This window comes from Myxocyprinus asiaticus, chromosome 28 (genome assembly GCF_019703515.2).
Source record: "Myxocyprinus asiaticus isolate MX2 ecotype Aquarium Trade chromosome 28, UBuf_Myxa_2, whole genome shotgun sequence".
NCBI classification, from domain to species: domain Eukaryota; kingdom Metazoa; phylum Chordata; class Actinopteri; order Cypriniformes; family Catostomidae; genus Myxocyprinus; species Myxocyprinus asiaticus.
The window spans coordinates 43,198,268-43,218,790 of NC_059371.1; the positions used below are offsets into that span (position 1 = coordinate 43,198,268).

At 39.1% G+C, this 20,523-nt stretch overlaps 2 protein-coding genes and 2 pseudogenes across 2 annotated transcripts in view; 1 reads left to right on the forward strand and 3 right to left on the reverse strand.

Annotated features, from left to right (window-relative positions):
* LOC127418584 (zinc finger protein 883-like) overlaps nucleotides 1-944 on the reverse strand; it is a 154,593-nt pseudogene extending 153,649 nt beyond the window's left edge.
* LOC127418574 (gastrula zinc finger protein XlCGF26.1-like) overlaps nucleotides 1-16,605 on the reverse strand; it is a 63,794-nt gene extending 47,189 nt beyond the window's left edge. Inside the window, exon 1 of the mRNA XM_051659193.1 lies at nucleotides 16,576-16,605. The gene's annotated coding sequence lies outside the window, so the exon portion shown is untranslated. The remainder of the gene's footprint in view (nucleotides 1-16,575) is intronic.
* Nucleotides 1-20,523, forward strand: part of LOC127418577 (zinc finger protein 721-like) — a 620,351-nt gene that overhangs the window by 258,649 nt on the left and 341,179 nt on the right. The window lies entirely within an intron of this gene.
* The window catches only part of LOC127419354 (zinc finger protein 721-like), a 173,817-nt pseudogene that overhangs the window by 13,079 nt on the left and 140,215 nt on the right, over nucleotides 1-20,523 (reverse strand).

Consider the following 20,523-nt stretch of genomic DNA (forward strand, 5'->3'; position numbering starts at 1 on the left):
AATGCACGTATCAAATTCAAGGCTCTGATGCTGGCATAAAGAACAGTCACTGGGTCTGCTCCAGCATACCCAAAATCATTTCTGCAGAGCTACGTTCCCACCAGAAGCCTGCAGTCAGCTAATGAGCGGCGCCTTGTAGTACCAACAAAAAGAAGCACCAAAACACTCTTCCAGGTGGCTTTATAGTACCACGTTGGTGAAATGACCTTTCCAACTCTATCCGTGAAGCTGACTCACTCTGTCTATAAAAAATGGCTAAAAACATCTTTTCCATAAGCACTTACCCAGTCACTAAAAAAAAAAAAAAAAAAAAAAAAAAAAAATTCTGGTTGCACTTTAATCTGTCTTGAATGCTACTATTCTGATGCTAGCGACACTGTTTGTAAATCGCTTGTTTTTCCTCTTTTGTAAGTCGCTTTGGATAAAAGCGTCTGCCAAATGAATAAATGTAAAACATGAGCTCATTGATGTCATTAAACAAGACTGCTTTTTTTATTCCATCCGTTACTCCTGGTCGGAGGCTGCCGTAAATATTTAGTTTATACTTAGGGTTTAATGGTGAAACGCTCGAATATTTAGTAGTGCGTAAATTGTGACGTAATGTCCATTTACGCCACAACTAGGCTAAGTTTTAACTTACGTATAGCTGGGTGCAACACTGGACTTCTGGTTCTTAACTGTTTTAAATAGTTTTCTCACCTCGTGCATGTGACCAGTAACAAAACAAGCTACATCAGGCGGTTATACTCTTCTCTTACACTCATTAAAACACCAAATAAATTCAAAAACAACATGCACAGAAAAATAAACATCAAAATAAATACAAATGCCAATAATAATGTAAAACACATTGAACACGTACCGAAATAAGCATCCAAACTATCAGCTCTTCTTCATCTTCTTGTGTTTTCTGTCGGTTTATAAAACAACTTCAAGTGAATATCTGCCTCCTGCTGGACTGGAGTGTTTAAAATACCAGCATCTGATTATTCCTGCTGCTGTTGTTCAACTTAAAAATACAATGTACAAGAAAATCTGAAGTGACCAGACTTCTATTTCCATTGACATTTCCTAAATGTTTCTATAATTTGAAATCTTTCTCTAATAAAGCAGCACACATTCAGACGTCACTGGGAAACAAAAACGTTTAAAAGAAGAGTTCACTCCAAAATGAAAATTATGTCATCACTTAATCACCCTCATGTGGTTCCAAACCTGTTTGAGTTTCTTCTGTTGAATACAAAAGACAAACTATTATCATTGCAACACATCTTCATACTATTAGATAAAAGTGCACTTAATAATTTTTTTCCTCATTAAAAAAAGCTGTACTCCTTAAGAAATGAATAGTAATTTTGAAACATATGTAGGAAATCATGACCACTCACATTAAAATGAAGACTCCAGTCATATCAGTAATCTTATAAAAGCTGTTTTATTCTACATGGAGAGGGTCCACACATGGGGGCTGCCATGATGGATTCACAAGACCAGCCGAATACTACTCGCTTAATCTCAGTAACCATCCTGTTATTGGACACTTTCACTAACTGATTAAAGTAATCATGGCTGACTGTGAATTGTGAATTTTTACATTGGCATCAGTAACTGAAAACTATTGTGTTTGAATTATGCTGCATCCAGGCCACTAGGTGTCAGTGTAAGTCTAAGACGACATGAACAAGAACTTAGTGCACCTTTGAAAAGGAGACTGTCATGCTCCAAAATGACAAAGAAAGCACCATAAAACTGAACATCACTTACTGACTTACATTATATTCCCCTCAGCCAAAGTTCTGAAATGGACCACAAACATGTAATAACTAGTGCTTCTTCGCTTATTACTTCATTAGTTCTTAGGTTTTATAAGCTGCATAAAGTTTATACAACATTAGTATTGGAGTGCAGGGATCGTTTAATCCTTTTAGATTGTTTTGCTAATTTATTCAGAAAATGTTAAGCATAAAAAAATAATTTACATTTCAGCAGTCATTACTTGTGTCAACTAAATCCACAACCTGAGTTAGAAACAATTCAGATAAAGTACACAAAGACCAATGTTACATTCATTCCAATAGGTTATATAATTATAATGATGATTTGCAATAAATGTTACAGTAAGTGGAAAAAGTTTTATCATGTGAATAATATCACAGTGTAGTATAATGTATCAAAGTCAAAACAAATAAAAGAGTTTATAAAGGATGGCCTTTAATAGTGACATCAGACAACATGTAAACACACCGATGGTAAGACAAATATAGAAATAATTTAAACAACATATTCTTTCACATTTTTTTATATCTGGGCAATTTGTAGATCTATTTGTTATAACAGTACATCTAAACATCCCTTTTTCAGGACACTGTATTTTAAAAATAATTTTGTAAAAATCCAATAACTTTACAGATCTTTATTGTAAAGGGTTTAAACAATGTTTTCCATGCTTGTTCAATGGACCATAAACAATCAATGAACATGCACCTGTGGAACGGTCATTAAGACACTAACAACTTACAGACGGTAGGCAATTAAGGTCACAGTTATAAAAACTTAGGACACTAAAGAGACCTTTCTACTGACACTGAAAAACACCAAAAGAAAGATGCCCAGGGTCCCTGCTCATCTGTGTGAATGTGCCTTTGGCATGCTGCATGGAGGCATGAGGACTGCAGATGTGGCCAGGGCAATAAATTGAAATTTCCATACTGTGAGATGCCTAAGACAGTGCTACAGGGAGACAGGAAGGACAGCTGATCGTCCTCGCAGTGGCAGACCTCGTGTAACACCACCTGCACAGGATCGGTACATCCAAATATCACACCTGTGGGACAGGTACAGGATGGCAACAACAACTGCCCGAGTTACACCAGGAACGCACAATCCCTCCATCAGTGCTCAGACTGTCCGCAATAGGCTGAGAGAGGCTGGACTGAGGGCTTCTAGGCCTGTTGTTACGCAAGTCCTTACCAGACATCAACGGCAACAACGTTGCCTATTTTAAAGATAATTTTGTAAAAATCCAGTGTCCTGAAAAAGGGACATTTCTTTTTTTTGCTGAGTTTATATATATATATATATATATATATATATATATATATATATATATATATATATATATATATATATATATATAGCACAATCATTAGAGAAAATAAATAAATATAAAGACCTTCCGTAAATGTCCTATGTTATTCTCTTGGATGATGTTGCTCAATTGAGCATGCAAATTCTAACCATTGTTGTGCCCTCTAGATGGGGGGTACCCTATGCGGACACTTAGTTCGCCTATACTTAGGAACTGCTCTGCTACTGGGAGAAATTTCATCTTTGGGTTTATCTTCCAAATTGTTTACTTGATATTGTTGGAACTGAAGATGATTCTTGCTCACTGTGACTGCTGGGGCAGTAAACCATTATCTGTATCTATATAAACAACTAAATGATCTGTATTCGTATCCGTACTCGGAATGGGCGTGGCTTAAACCGGAAGTGGGTGGAGCAAACCGGACATTTTTAATTTAAGCCTGAAATTGATATGGGTTGATCAGAAGTTGCTGTATTTAATAAAAAACTACTTACAGAACAGCCTCAGAATTGAGCTTCAGAGAAATGTTATTGATCACAAGAGGAGGAGAACTATTTACAGTTGAATGAATAAATGAACACATGAAGTACAAAGTAAAAACATGAACTATAGTTTTTATAGTCAACATAACTTTCTTTTTTTTCTTTTTTTTACTCTTTAAAAATTAAATTTAAACAGTAATGTTTCGGTGTGTTTCACTTTTTTTTTTTTTTTCACTTTTTTTTTTTTTTTCACTGCCTAATGTTTTTATTTGGGGGGGAATGGTACTTTTTATTTCTACACAAATTAAAACACAACGTTAATTAATTATTTGGTGCGTAAGTGTGTGTATATATTGTAATATTTAAAGCCTAAATAAAGCCTATATATTGAAAGCATTAATTTGTAATATTTATGATTATTTATTATGATTATTTTATGGTTTTATTATTTTCTTAAATGAACTGACGGTGTGAAGCTGGGTGATTTATGCACAGACACAGCATTCAGCCTTGCGGCTGTATTCTTGAAGTCAGATGTTTTACAGAGGTAGGAGCGAGCCGAAAATCTAATTAACTAGTAGAAGCAGCTGTAACTTGCGACTGCACCACGTCCAGTTCGAGCCAAGTTCTCAATGTAACTCGGCTGAATTTACGATAGATTACCTTTTAAGAGAGAAGAGTCGCGAGCTGAAAGAGAGGCTGCCTGTGACGATGGTGAAGTTGCGTCTGTGTGGGCAGCAGAACCGCAGCAGTCTGTGTAGTCGAGGAGGCGGAGCTCTGTGTGTAGCTGGCCTATCACAGAACGATGTGGACAGACACAGCTAGCAGCTGGTAGTACTACCCAATGAGGATTTTTCATCATCAAGAGTACGGATATTGACACATTTCACTTGGATGATACTCGTGCTCGTAAAAAGTACATTATATTGTGCAAAAGTACAAAAAGTACAAAAATATGTGTGTTTTCAGGCTTTCTGACCAAGTGAAACTCTTTCCACAGTGTGAGCACTTGTATGGTTTTTCTCAAGTATGGATTCTCTCGTGTGTTTTCAGGCTTTTAGACCGAGTGAAACTCTTTCCACAGTGTGAGCACTTGTATGGTTTTCCTCAAGTATGGATTCTCTCGTGTGTTTTCAGGCTTTTAGACCGAGTGAAACTCTTTCCAGTGTGAGCACTTGTATGGTTTTTCTCAAGTATGGATTCTCTCGTGTGTTTTCAGGCTTTTAGACCGAGTGAAACTCTTTCCACAGTGTGAGCACTTGTAAGGTTTTTCTCCAGTATGGATTCTCTCGTGTGTTGTCAGGCTTTCTGACCGAGTAAAACTCTTTCCACAGTGTGAGCACTTGTAAGGTTTTTCTCCAGTATGGACTCTCTTGTGTCTTTTCAGATCTTGTGACCGAGTGAAACTCTTTTCACAGTGCGAGCACTTGTATGGTTTCTCTCCAATATGAATTCTCTCGTGTGTTTTCAGGTGTTCTGACTGAGTGAATCTCTTTTCACAGTATGAGCACTTGTATGGTTTCTCTCCTGTATGAATTCTCTCGTGTGTTTTCAGGTTTTCTGACCCAGTGAATCTCTTTTCACAGTGTGAGCACTTGTATGGTTTCTCTCCAGTATGAATTCTCTCATGTGTTTTCAGGTGTTCTGACTGAGTGAAAATCCTTCCACAGTGTGAGCATTCGTATGTTTTCTCTCTGGTGTGGATTTTCTTATGTTTTCTCAGGCTATCGGAGTGATTGAAACTCTTTCCACAGTGTGAGCACTTGTATGGTTTCTCTCCAGTATGAATTATTTTGTGCTCTTTCAAGTAGCTGGCTGTGGTAAAAGTCTTCCCACATTCAAAACACATTTGAACCCCTGAAAAGGTATGTATTTTCTGGTGCTGTTTAAAATAGTACAGGCATGCAAAACTCTTTCCACAAAATGAACACTTGTAAGGCTTCTCATTTGTGTTCATTTTCAGATGTTGGTTTAGGTCCGAAACCTCAACACATCTTTTACCACAGTTATCATATTCAAATGGTTTTACTCCAGAGTGACAGCGGAGATGCTTTTTCAGAGTACCTGCCCATTTGAAACCTTTTCCACACTGATGGCACGTGTAAAGCCTCTCTCCTGTGTGAACTCTTGTGTGCATATTAAGATAATATTTATCTGTGAACTTCTTTCCACACTGATTGCATGTGTAAGGTTTCTCTCCAGTATGAATCATTTTGTGTTTATTAAGATATACTTTACGTGCAAAACCTTTGCCACACTGATGGCACGTGTAAGGCCTCTCTCCAGTGTGAATTCTTGTGTGTATATCAAGGTTTCCTTTAGTAGTGAAACATTTTTCACACAGATGGCATGTGTAAGGCTTCTCTCCAGTGTGAACTTTCATGTGACTATTAAGCCAGCTTTTACTTGTGAAATTCTTTCCACACTGAGAGCAGGTGAAAGATTTCTTGGCTGCTCTTCTTTTAAGCTGTTTTGCTGAGGAATTCTTTACAGTCTTTGAGCCACTCAAAGATTTTTCTCCAGTTGTGAAATCCTGATATTTCTGACACTGAAGTTTCTCCTCCACTTCACTGAGTTCTTGACGTTCCTCTTTCACTTCCATCAGCTCTACAAAAACATACGAAATTAACAAAAATCAATTCAAGAGGGACAAATGTACTTATTTGTGATTTTTGCTGTGCCAGGTCCATATATTCATACTAGAGGTGTCAATCAGCTATTTTTATCAAATTAATTACATGACAAGCCCAGGGGCGTCACTAAGTTAAAACATTTGGGGCTCTAGACCCCAATGATGAGTCTAGCCCTGAATGTTTTTTCTTCTAAACTACCCAGGTATTGAGTGAAACTGAAACAGGTTGAGTAAATGTTGGTTATTAAAATTAAATTATATTAATCTCACGTTCTGCACTTTTGTGCTAAATATGCTTCTTAAAGGAGTATTTTCGGTTCAATACAAGTTAAGCTCAATAGACAGCATTTGTAGCAAGGAGAGAGTGTTTTAATATAAACTGCAGCAGTGTTCAACTGCTCATTGCATCATGTCCACAACAAGATGAACGATCTATCAATGTATTGTTGGAATTTTGGTAATATAAATGCATAAGTTATGGATTAAAGTGCACCCATACCTCCACCATTAATATGTAGGAAATTGTAATTAAACTGTTTGCATACTCAACCATTAATATGTAGGATAATGACAAATGATCACATTAGAAATCTGAATACAATTCTCCACCATTGAAAATGTGTCCACCATTGACAACACATTGTATCCATTCACAATTTATATGTAAGGAATTAGCTTTAATATGGTTCGAGCCTTGAGTAAAATCAAGTGACGAGATTATTTATCAAAATATACCACAGTCAAGTGCTCTCTGAATTCAAACAAGACTTTATTTCTAATCTACAACATAAAACTAACACATAAAAAAAACATGAAACCAGATTGGTGAGTGAACTGTAACAGAGTAAATGTAACTTTATGGAGTCTACAGACAATGCCTTGAGAACCACTGATACTTAATTTGGTATACCTCGATTTGCCATCGGGTTACCCAAAGTATTTAATAAAACTCCAGCACTTTCTAGCAAAAGTCTGGAGATGTACTTGTTTCCTGGCATTGCTTTGGATCTTTGTAGAAAGTTCTGGTTCTTCCGTTGATGTTTTGGACCTCTGTTAAGATCGTTGATGTTATGTAGATCGTTGCTGGAATGATGAGGAGGGCTTTGAAGCGAGGCCTCCTGCAAGCCACACTCTTTTTCCTCCAAACATAACGATGGTCATTATGGCCAAACATATAAAATTTTGATTCATCAGACCAGAGGAAATTTCTCCAAAAAGAAAAATCTTTTTCCCCATGTGCACTTGCAAACTGTAGTCTGGCTTTTTTATGGTGGTTTTGGAGCAGAGGCTTCTTCCTTGCTGAGCAGCCCTTCAGGTTATGTCCATATTGGACTCGTTTTACTGTGGATATAGATACTTGTCTACCTGTTTCCTCCAGCATCTTCACAAGGTCCTTTGCTGTTGTTCTGGGATTAATTTGCACTTTTCGCACCAAACTATGTTCATCTCTATGAGACAGAATGTGCCTCCTTCCTGAGCAGTATGATGGCTGCGTGGTCCCATGGTGTTTATACTTGCATACTATTGTTTGTACAGATGAACGTGGTACCTTCAGGCATTTAGAAATTGCTCCCAAGGATGAACCAGACTTGTGGAGGTCCTCAAGAACTTTAAGTGCTCTACTCTTTCCACTTCCTCACCATGTATATAGAGGTCAGCACATTCTGTTTTCTTGAACCTTCTGAAGTCCACAATGATGTCTTTTGTTTTTGTGGTGTTGAGGGTCAAGTTGTTGACCTGACACCATTGACGCCATGCAAGGTTCGGATGTGTGAACGGCGAGCTCTGCGCACTTTGCTAGTTTTTCATACTTTTTGTGTCATAAACCGGTGAGATTCGATACACCCTGTTCCATAACTGTTCTACGAAGACAATATGTCAAAGAATTCAAAATCCTCAGGCCCTGGAGACATTAAAAGACACTTACTTGCTCAAGTTGATACCCCAGACAGGGCCGCAGACCAGGGACTCAGTTTGGATGGTGCAGCGGGACAAATTCAGCATCAATTGTCGAGCATGTCAGCAATGCTGGTGTAGGTCCTTGCAGACTTGGAGGATCTGGCTGTAATACGTCGATAGATCACTGCCACGGAGACTAAATACTTTGAGGTGGTTACAAAAGTGTCGGACGTTGAGAAATGGATCGATTATCTGGAGTCATTGGAGATGAAGACATGCCCCAATCAATTCTGGCCAAATTTCTGAGATCATCCGATAAAGATCTCATGTTATGCAAGGCCAGGAGTAAAGGAAGGCTTTCTTGGAAGAACCACAGCATTTTCTTGTTCCCAGATTGTGCAAATTCGACAAGAGAGAAACGTGATCGATTCAAGGAATGCAAGAAACTCTTATATCAATGGAAGGTTGCTTTTGCACTGATGCTCCCAGCCAAATTGAGAATAGATACTGAGGATGGGCGCAAAATATTTACATGGCCACAGCAATCGATGTCCTTCATAAAGTCATTGGAATGAGTAAGTTATTGTGTGACACTGTCTATGCAGCCGAGTGGACATGACTCACTGAACATTCACTTGACCATCCGAGGAACTGAGCGCCTTCTTTGTTTCTATTTGTGCTGGTTCCGCCTAGCAGCTGGAGTATGTTTTGTGGAGTAACAATCCTTCGGGACAGTTTGTGGATGAACCTGCACATTATTTGTGCTTATGTCGCCTGTTGGTTGGAGTTTGTTTTGTGGAATATTTCTTGCAAAGCATTGGAGTGATTGGGGCTTTTTTTTTTTTGCACTCATGTAACAGCTGAGTGGACCTGACTCACTGAACATTCACTTGACTGTCCGAAGAAACTGGGCACCTCTTTTGTTGCTTTTTGTGCTGGTTCCGCCTAGCGGCTGGAGTTTGTTTGGTAGAAGAACACACCTTCAGAACAGTTATGTGGATGAATCTACATGTCTTTGTGTTTATCCCACCTATTGGCTGGAGTTTGTTTTATAGATTATTTTCTGTTGTGTAATTCTGTCTCACAAAATTTCAAATCACGAGAACTCGTGGAGCTGGAAGGGAAGGGAATATAAAAAATGCTGAGGCAGAGCTGAAGCGCCGAATGTCATCTGATGGCCTCAGGGAATTGACCTGATTGAAATACAGATATAATACTATTTGTCGAGGAAGGTGGAGTTTTGGCTGTTCAGAGCAAGACAGTCATACTTTGAGTCAGGGGACAAAGCAGGGAAGCTTTTGGCTATATATATAAAGCAGAGATTCTTTTTCTATCATTCCCTCAGTGAAAAATGCTAGTGGTGAAATATTTACCTCAGCCATTGATATTAATAATGCTTTTAAAGAATTCTATCTTGATATTTACAGTTCCACATCTTTGTCTACTGATGAAGATATTAGAAACTTTGTGGAACCATTAGATCTCCATAAACTGATGACTGAGCAAAACAATTATCTTAATTCTGAGATAACCTTGGAGGAGCTTGACGAGGTAATTAAGGCCTTACCTACAGGCAAGGCTTTGGGGCCTTAGATCATATACTACAGAACTGGCTCCACTTTTGTTAGAAGTTTATACGGAATCATTAAAGAATGGAAAGCTTCCGCCAACCATGACAAAAGCCCTGATCAGTCTGATTCTTAAAAAGGACAAAGATCTAAGTAAGTGTAACAGTTACTGTCCAATTTCCCTGATCTAGCTAGACGTTAAAACTTTGTCAAAAATGTTGGCTAACCGATTAAGTTATGACATCTCTTATACATATAGATCAGGTGGGGTTTATTCGGGGTCATAGCTCTTCTGATAACATTAGGCATTTCATCAATATCATGTGGTCAGTGGCGAATGATCAAACTCTGCCACTGCCATCTCACTTGACGCCGAAAAGGCATTTGATATGGTAGAATGGGATTATCTTTTTAAGGTTTTGGAAATATACGGGTTCGGAAATACTTTATTGAATGGATTAAGCTACTTTATATACACCCAGTAGCGGCAGTACAAACAAATGGATTAATTTCTGATTATTTTACTCTGGATACGGGCACCAGGCAGGGTTGCCCCCTTTCCCCATTTTTATTCTGTCTTGCCCTGGAACCATTAGCAGCTGCAATAAGAAAGGAGGATGATTTTCCAGGGGTGATGGCGGGAGGTGTGGCGCATAAGCTTTTGCTTTACGCAGATGATATTTTGTTATTCGTCCCCGAACCCACTAGATCTATGCCTTGCCTCCACAGGATTATTAATTCCTAAGTTCTCAGGATACAGAGTCAATTGGTCTAAATCTGAAGCTTCATCTCTGACAGCGTACTGCCCAGTCACGTCTTTTCAACCAGGCGCCATCCAGTGCCACTAACAGGGCATTAAGTATTTGGGTATTTTATTCCCAGCAAATTTGTCTGATTTAAGTTAGTTTTGACCCTTTAATAAAAATTTCAAGTGATGAGTAGGTGGGCTTCATTACATTTATCTATGATTGGGAAGGTTAATGTTATTAAAATTCAACTACCTGCTACAATCTCTCCCTGTAGATGTCCCCCTCTCTTATTTCAAGCAATTTGATAGCATAGCAAAGTCCTTCATTTGGAATGGTAAGTGTCCTAGATTACATTTCAATAAGATTACATTACATTTCAAATGTATTACTCCCTGCTAATTCAGAGTCTGAGGGATGGAGCTTTAACTTCTATCAAGAGATTATGGGAGAAAGATTTAAACTTGTTATTGGAAGAGGGAGTGTGGGCTAGGATTCTAAAAATGTTAAGTCTGTATCTAGAGATGCAAGGGTGCGCCTTATGCAATTCAAGATTTTACATAGATTCTATTGGACCCCCTCTAGATTGTATAGGCTTGGTCTTAAAACACCCACCTGCTGGCGATGCCAAGCAGAAGATGGAGACACAACCCATGTTTTTTGGTGGTGTGTTAAGATCCAAGTGTTTTGGTTGAAGGTTCAGAGTTTTATATGTGACATATTGGGCACTCAAATTTCATTTTGCCCCAGACTCTGAATTTTGGGCAATGGGGCAGTCATCAATATGGAGGATAAACACATAAAAAATTGGGTTCTGACCAGTGATATGATTGGCAGGCAGATTATTTTAAGGGAATAGAAGTCAGATGGAACACCCTCATTTCCAGAAAGGTGTGCAGAGATGGGGAGGGTGTCAGCTTTCGAGGTGGTGTCAATTAGAAGGCTGGGGTTTTGTGATTTGTTTGATAGGAAATGAGGCAGTTATTTAGCGTTTCTGGGGGACTCCCGGGGAGGGGCTGTGGAGAGATACAAGTTCAGTAATTATGTATGATTATTATATTTTCTTTTTTTTCCCCTTTATTTTTGTGTGTGTATTCTTATATGTGACCACAGGGGTGTTCGTTGGGGATCAGAGTGGGGTTGGTGATTGGGGAGGGGTAACACTGGGAGTTAAATGTTAATTCAACATATATGTTGTGTTTTTCTTTGTTATATATCTACAAATCAATAAAAAAATGTTAACTGAAAAAAAAAAAAAAAATCTGAATTTTGCCAAAACACCTTGATGATCCTCAAACCTTTTGGGAGAATGTTCTGTGGACTGATGAGTCGAAAGTGGAACTGTTTGGAAGACAGGGGTCCTGTTACATTTGGCGTAAATCAAACACGGAATTCCAATTTGACCTAGTCAAAGACCTGACTTGAACCCAATTAAAATGCTGTGGCAGGACCTTAAATGGGCAGTTCAGTCAAGAAGAGTGGGCCAAAATTCCACCACAGCGTTGTGAAAGACTGATCTCCAGTTATCGGAAGCGTTTGGTTGCAGTTGTTGCTGCTAAAGGCGGCACAACCAGCTATTACGTTTAAGGAGGCAGTTAGTTTGTCACATGGGTGATATAGGTGTTGGATAAATGTTCTGCTTAAAAAAAAAATATATATATTTGAAAACTGTATTTTGTGTTTACTCAGGCTGCCTTTGTTTTATGTTATATCTCATTTAAAGATCTAAAATAATTTAGTATGAAAATACACAAAAATAAAAGAAATCAGGAAGGGGGCAAATAATTTTTCACAGCACTGTATATTACTTTAAATCATCGAGTAGGCTAGTTAAAACCGCATCTTTTACTGAGATTGTGTCAATTCTACTCATAGAATAAGGCATGAAGACATTGATAACTAATTTTAATATCATATTAGTTGATGAAGTGTTGAGTCCTCATATTTATGTGGCCGCTGTCTAAATGTTCACAAACAGTATGTCGTTGCTCAGCTTTTTCGAACTTCTTTTTACCTCTGAACGAAGAACAACTTTCCATAAGCGTGCTGGGGCCTTTACACAGAAGAAATGTTCTGTTTTAATCTCAAGCACTTTTCAACAAAACAAGGCCATTTTCCAGGTATTCCAGTTCTTAAATTTCTAAAAGCTAAATTCAAGCACTCAACGCACTTCAAGGACCTTGAGCGAACCCTGTGAACGGTGTAGAAAAATGCTCAGTATGGCTAAAATCAAGAGATAGAGAGATTATGATGTTTGAAGATTCATTTCATTTATGATCACATGGACAGAAAAGATTTTGCCTCTTTATGGTTCATCTTTTTTTTTGGTTTACAATTAATATGGCTGTGTTGATACGATTAAATATCGATATATTGCGATACTTTTACCCACGATATTATATCAATACTTATATTCAACTATTTGTGTACTCATATCATGTAACACAAAGTTGGCAAACTGTTACTTCCAAATAACTTTAATCAGCTCACCAAGAGACAAAAATGTGCGATCTCGCCTAGGGTGTCCAAAATGGTCAGAAACGGCACTGTCATTACACTTACTAGTTACCAGAAACACCCTACCTTTCGATCCGGCAATGTTATCGGACACCGCCGATGTTATCAGACCACTGTTTATGTTATAGTGGTCTTGTTCATTACGATGTTAAACCTTTATCACCTTTTACTTAGAATTGCCTAATTATTCATAGGGAATCAGAGAGTGCGAAGGGGCGAGATGAGTCAGAGTGTTGCCAAAGGTTGTTTGAAAACATACTTTTTGTAATTCCGTTTGGTGTCACTAGAAATGACACACTTCACCTTTAAATTTGATCCAAATCATTATCAAGGGATCAACTCAAAACTTCACTTTGAAGAAGTGACGCGGCGCTTCTCGTTCGGTGTGCGACTGGCTTTACTGTGTTGTGTGAACTTTAGGCTCATGAGTGCATTCATACGAAAACATGGATAGCCTGTTTGAAATTGACTGATGAACTATCCCTATAAAGTCATCATTTTAAAAAGAACAACATTAGATTTTAAGCAGAAACCCTAATGGAGAGTAACTGTTCCTGCAGAACTGTTTTTACTTTGGAAAAATTAAAATAAAAAGACATGCTTTAAAAGACAACTGAGCTCTTCTAAACTGAGAATAAAAACAGCGGGTTCGACTTTTAAGTGATAAAATCATTTGGTAACAGATTCTGACATGACAGTCGATTGTCATGAAAATATAAAACAACATTACAGGAAGAAACATACCTGAGGAAATACAATCATCTTCATCACTCTGATGTTCCTCTGCTGTGTTTTCTCCTCTCATCTTCATCAGGTTCCTGCAGTCCTGCAGCTTCACTGAACATATCTTCACTGGTATCTGCTGTTCATCATCATCTTCATCACCCTGTTGTTCCTCTGCTGTGGTTTCTTCTTTTATCTCCTCCTGCTTCACTTCAATCTTCACTGGTGTCTGCAGCATCTGCTGTTCATCATCATCTTCATCACTCGTTTGTTCCTCTGCTGTGTTTTCTTCTTTTATCTCCTCCTGCTTCACTTCAATCTTCACTGGTGTCTGCAGCATCTGCTGTTCATCATCATCTTCATCACTCGTTTGTTCCTCTGCTGTGTTTTCTTCTTTTATCTCCTCCTGCTTCACTTCAGTCTTCACTGGTATCTGCTGTTCATCATCATCTTCATCAGTTTGTTGTTCTTCTGCTGTGATTTCTTCTTTTATCTCCTCCTGCTTCACTTCAATCTTCACTGGTGTCTGCAGCATCTGCTGTTCTCCAGTGTGAATCACATCCACCTGCTCTCTCATGATGAACATCTGAACACAAAAACATCATCATTAAAATGGACAGACATTCATCAAACTCTAAAACATTATTATATGATTAAACACAAGAACAGCTCTGTTGAACAAAATAACCGTTTCTGATATGGTATAAATACAGTAGCTAGCTTGCTAACAACAGAAACATGAATAATCGATGATTAAAGGTCATGATATCGCATTGACATGCTTGTAGCAAGAATAAACATTGTGCGGAGTAATCTGATGCATTCTAGCATTTAAAAACTGACCCTGAACACGTTTTGGGGTGTGAAATAATGGAGAGGTCCATCCAAGGAATCAATGGGTGCAATTCAAAATACCAGTCTGTTTCCTGGGGTGGTGAATTGCCCTTTTGTTCTTCAGTCATGAGTTGCTTAAGTGAGGTGTCATGAAGCAGACAGGCCTCATTATCTTCTATTTCATAGAGAAGGTTTTGTAGTTTTTTTACCCTGGGGGAGGTGAATTGCAGGTCGGTGTCAACTTCACAAGTCTTGCTTTGTTCTGTAGCAGTTGAAATTAAGCAGATGCACATTCATTGATGTTAAGTCAGACATTTTGGCGCCATTGTTCCAGGATTCCATGTTTTATGACCTAAAGGTCACAGTGTGTGGACTAAAGGCCTTTTTGAAGAATCTGGTTAATGGCTCTCAGTCTGTAAGACTTATTACTGCCTGGTTCCCTCAGATATCCTACAGTTCCAACAAACAAAATGTATTTCGTAACAGCACTTTCGCTAATATGTTTATCTTTACATTATATTAATATAGTTGTATGTGTTAAGTACCACCTTACCTGCAGATAACCAGGGTTGATGTTAGATTCTTGTCCAAACACTGATTTTAGTTGGGTGAAACAATGTTATATAAATCAATTGTTTTCAGCTTTTTTCTTGTTTTTTTTTTTTTTAATCCCATTTACTTGTCTAAATTAATAAAATTGGTAAATTGCACATAGGAGCGCAGATTGTATAAAACAGAGAAAAAGTGATCATTTAATTTGTATTAAATAATAAAATATTGTTAAAGGCCCGAAATGTATAATGGAAAGTTGGCATATTTTAATAGAATTCGGGACTTCTCGGGTCCATTCGGTAAAAGCACATTTATTTAAAATTACCCGAGACTACTAATATCAGTCCCGACACTCGTCAAAGTTTTGGACCCGAACCCGTTTAGACCTCCAATACAGATTAAAAACCAACACCTTCTATGTTTAAATGTCCTCACAAACAGGGGCACTAAATTGAACCAAATATAACCTACTAAGAGAATGTGTAAATATAAATTTACCTCACTTTTTACCTCAGAACTACTCATGTGTAAATTTAACAAACAAGGCATTTCATTACACAGTTATACAAGGTGAACGTTTTTAAAACTTAAAACCACAAAACATATTTCTAATGTGACGTTTAACGTTTGACCAGCAAACCACTTCATCAAACGACGAATAAATGTCGATTTTTTGTGCTTCCGTCCGTTACAGATCCATGTGATGCGCATGCGCAATATCTAATTCTCTGCGTTTTAAATTCAAAGAGAAATTTGTCTCGTGCGCTCACTAAAAAATATCTTCCAATCACAAGGACGGTAAAATATGAATAAATCACCATTTACTCGAGTAAAATATTTAGCAAATGTGTTAAATTGTCCTTTTGTTGACAGCTATTTTACCAATTAAGGATGGTATCCAAAAGGCACATTGACTGTCTCTACAAATATAATTATGACGTCAACTCGTATAAATGATCTGAAGATCAGGGGATCATGCTGCTATAACGTCTTTTATGGGACGTTTAAGAGTCGTTTTTAGGACATTACCACAACGTTTCTGGAACGTTACTCAAAGTTTGTCAAGATTGAACTTTACCAACACGTCTTCAAACTGGACTAAAATATAAACATGAGTTTAGCCACAGACAGAAAGTGTAAATAAACCTGTTCTGAAGTGTTTTAGTTGTTTTGTTCACCTCTTGTATATGACCAGTAATCCCAAAAGTATTTACACAAACTTCAGGAAACCAAAAAGTGTTTGTTTGTGCCCGTCTCTCCAATATATATTATCACCTTCATTTACAGTCAGTCACTGGATTTAAAGAGCTCATATATCAGAAATTAAACATGATATTCACAGATTTCTTCTTGTTTCTCCTGAAACTGAATATTTTAAAGCGTGCGTCACAAAACAAGAGACACACGTCGATAAAAAGCTTCTTTTACAGTCATTAAAACGCCAAAGAGAGAAAAATGTACAACATGCACAACAAAATACAACTCAAATTAAATATAAATCTCACAAATGATGTAAAACACATTGAACACGTACCGAACTGAGCGCTCAAACTGTAGTAGTGTCTGAATTCGTCCCCTATTCACTATATAGTGCACTATTTGGGGTGTTGGAGTTCTTTCTACTTCTTGTGTTTTCTGTCGGTTTATAAAACAACTTCTGGTGAATTTCCGACATCTGCTGGACTGGAGTGTTTAAAATACCAACATCTGATTAATCAGTCCTGTTGTTGTTCAACTTAAAAATACATTTTGTTTCATTATACAAGAAAATCTGAAGTGACCAGACTTCTATTTCCATTGACATTTCCTAAATGTTTCTATAATTTGAAATCTTTCTCTAATAAAGCAGCACACATTCAGACGTCACTGGGAAACAAAAAAGTTTAAAAGAAGAGTTCACTCCAAAATGAAAATTATGTCATCATTTAATCACCCTCATGTTGTTCAAAACCTGTTTGAGTTTCTTCTGTTGAATACAAAAGACAAACTATTATCATTGCAACACATCTTCATACTATTAGATAAAAGTGCACTTAGTAATTTTTTTCTCATTAAAAAAAGCTGTACTCCTTAAGAAATAAATAGTAATTTTGAAACATATGTAGGAAATCATGACCACTCACATTAAAATGAAGACTCCAGTCATATCAGTAATCTTATAAAAGCTGTTTTATTCTACATGGAGAGGGTCCACACATGGGGGCTGCCATGATAGATTCACAAGACCAGCCGAATACTACTCGCTTAATCTCAGTAACCATCCTGTTATTGGACACTTTCACTAACTGATTAAAGTAATCATGGCTGACTGTGAATTGTGAATTTTTACATTGGCATCAGTAACTGAAAACTATTGTGTTTGAATTATGCTGCATCCAGGCCACTAGGTGTCAGTGTAAGTCTAAGACGACATGAACAAGAACTTAGTGCACCTTTGAAAAGGAGACTGTCATGCTCCAAAATGACAAAGAAAGCACCATAAAACTGAACATCACTTACTGACTTACATTATATTCCCCTCAGCCAAAGTTCTGAAATGGACCACAAACATGTAATAACTAGTGCTTCTTCGCTTATTACTTCATTAGTTCTTAGGTTTTATAAGCTGCATAAAGTTTATACAACATTAGTATTGGAGTGCAGGGATCGTTTAATCCTTTTAGATTGTTTTGCTAATTTATTCAGAAAATGTTAAGCATAAAAAAATAATTTACATTTCAGCAGTCATTACTTGTGTCAACTAAATCCACAACCTGAGTTAGAAACAATTCAGATAAAGTACACAAAGACCAATGTTACATTCATTCCAATAGGTTATATAATTATAATGATGATTTGCAATAAATGTTACAGTAAGTGGAAAAAGTTTTATCATGTGAATAATATCACAGTGTAGTATAATGTATCAAAGTCAAAACAAATAAAAGAGTTTATAAAGGATGGCCTTTAATAGTGACATCAGACAACATGTAAACACACCGATGGTAAGACAAATATAGAAATAATTTAATTAAACAACATATTCTTCCACATTTTTTTTTTATATCTGGGCAATTTGTAGATCTATTTGTTATAACAGTACATCTAAACTCAGCAAAAAAAAGAAACGTCCCTTTTTCAGGACACTGTAATTAAAGACAATTTTGTAAAAATCCAAATAACTTTACAGATCTTTATTGTAAAGGGTTTAAACAATGTTTTCCATGCTTGTTCAATGAACCATAAAAAATCAATGAACATGCACCTGTGGAACGGTCATTAAGACACTAACAGCTTACAGACGGTAGGCAATTAAGGTTACAGTTATAAAAACTTAGGACACTAAAGAGACCTTTCTACTGACTCTGAAAAACACCAAAAGAAAGATGCCCAGGGTCCCTGCTCATCTGTGTGAACGTGCCTTTGGCATGCTGCATGGAGGCATGAGGACTGCAGATGTGGCCAGAGCAATAAATTGAAATTTCCATACTGTGAGATGCCTACGACATTGCTACAGGGAGACAGGAAGGACAGCTGATCGTCCTCGCAGTGGCAGACCACGTGTAACACCACCTGCACAGGATCGGTATATCCAAATATCACACCTGTGGGACAGGTACAGGATGGCAACAACAACTGCCCGAGTTACACCAGGAATGCACAATCCCTCCATCAGTGCTCAGACTGTCCGCAATAGGCTGAGAGAGGCTGGACTGAGGGCTTGTAGGCCTGTTGTAAGGCAAGTCCTTACCAGACATCATTGGCAACAACGTCACCTATGGGCACAAACCCACCTTCGCTGGACCAGACAGGACTGGCAAAAAGTGCTCTTCACTAACGAGTCGCAGTTTTGTCTCACCAGGGGTGATGGTCGGACTTGTGTTTATCATCGAAGGAATGAGCGTGTAATGAAGTTCAACCAGCTTGACAATATAAATACATTTTAATGATAAACTTAAACAAAAAGACAAACACATGCCGGGCAGCTGCCCGTAACACTCTCTCTCTCTGGAATTGCCGCCTCCAGTCGCCTTTATCCCTCTCAAGGGTTTGATTAGCCTGATAGGGACCGGGTGTGCAGTATCATGACCCAGCCCGCACTCCTCCCTACCACACTACTCCCTCCTTTCCTTCAGGCCAGGGAGACCCCGGGGGGTGGGGGGGGGGCTTTCTGGGTCATCCCCGCCTCTTCGGACCTGGGAGTGTGACAAGGGGAGGGAAAAACAACAACAACAAAAAAACGAGAGGGAAAGGCCGACAAGGAGCGAGAGCAGGATAGAGAGAGAAAAAAATGTACTCGCTGGTTCTCTGATACACCATAGCTTGGTCCTCGGCCACTCCTCCACTCTCTAGTGGACAACAGCCACACCTCCCCGGGTGGATTAGAGGCAGTCCTCCGGCCCCTGGCGGACGGAACGCCCCGCCGCATTTTCGGTGGACGGAAGGGGTCTCTCCCGCCCCTGGCAGCAGTTCTCCCGCTCCAGGCGGTCAGCCAGGAGCTCCTCCCCGCTCGCGGTCGGTGGTCCTCTCGCCCCCCCCCCACCCGCGTTTTAGGGTCTCCTCCACCCCTGGCAGCGGCCCTGATTGCTCCAGGCGGTCGGCTAGGAGCCCCTCCTCCCCTCGTGGTCGGCGGTCATTCCCCTGCTCTCAGGTGGCCAGGCTCCTCCATCCCTCGGCGGATGGCAACGGCTGCTCCATGGGTGGATGGTAGTGGCGAGGACTCTACTACAGCACATCCCACCTCCCTCCCGGGTTTTGGCACCAGTGTAACGAAGTTCAATGGAAAGGAGGAGGTGAGAACAGGCTTGACAATATAAATAAAGTTTAATGATAAACTTAAACAAAAAGACAAACACAAACACATGCCGGGCAGCTGCCCGTAACTCCCTCTCTCTGGAACTGCTGCCTCTGGTTGCCTTTATCTCTCTCAAGGGCTTTATTAGCCTGATTAGGGGTGGGGTGTGCAGCATCACGACCCTGCCCCGACCTCCTCCCTGCCACAGAGCATTAGACCGAGGCCTGTACTCTGAAGTGGGATCAATTTGGAGGTGGAGGGTCCATCATGGTCTGGGGCGGTGTGTCACAGCATCATTGGATTGAGCTTGTTGTCACTGCAGGCGATCTCAAATCTGTGCTTTACAGGGAAGACATCCTCCTCCCTCATGTGGTACCCATCCTGCAGGCTCATCCTGACATGACCCTCCAGCATGACAATGCCACCAGCCATACTGCTCATTCTGTGCATGATTTCCTGCAAGACAGGAATGTCAGTGTTCTGTCATGGCCAGCGAAGAGCCCAGATCTCAATCCCATTGTGCACGTCTGGGACCTGTTGGATCGGAGAGTGAGGGCTAGGGCCATTCCCCACCCCCCCAGAAATGTCCAGGAACTCGCAAGTGCCTTGGTGGAAGAGTGGGGTAACATCTCACAGTACCTCCATGAGGAGGAAATGCACTCCAGTACTTAATGCAGCTGGTGGCCACACCAGATACTGAATGTTACT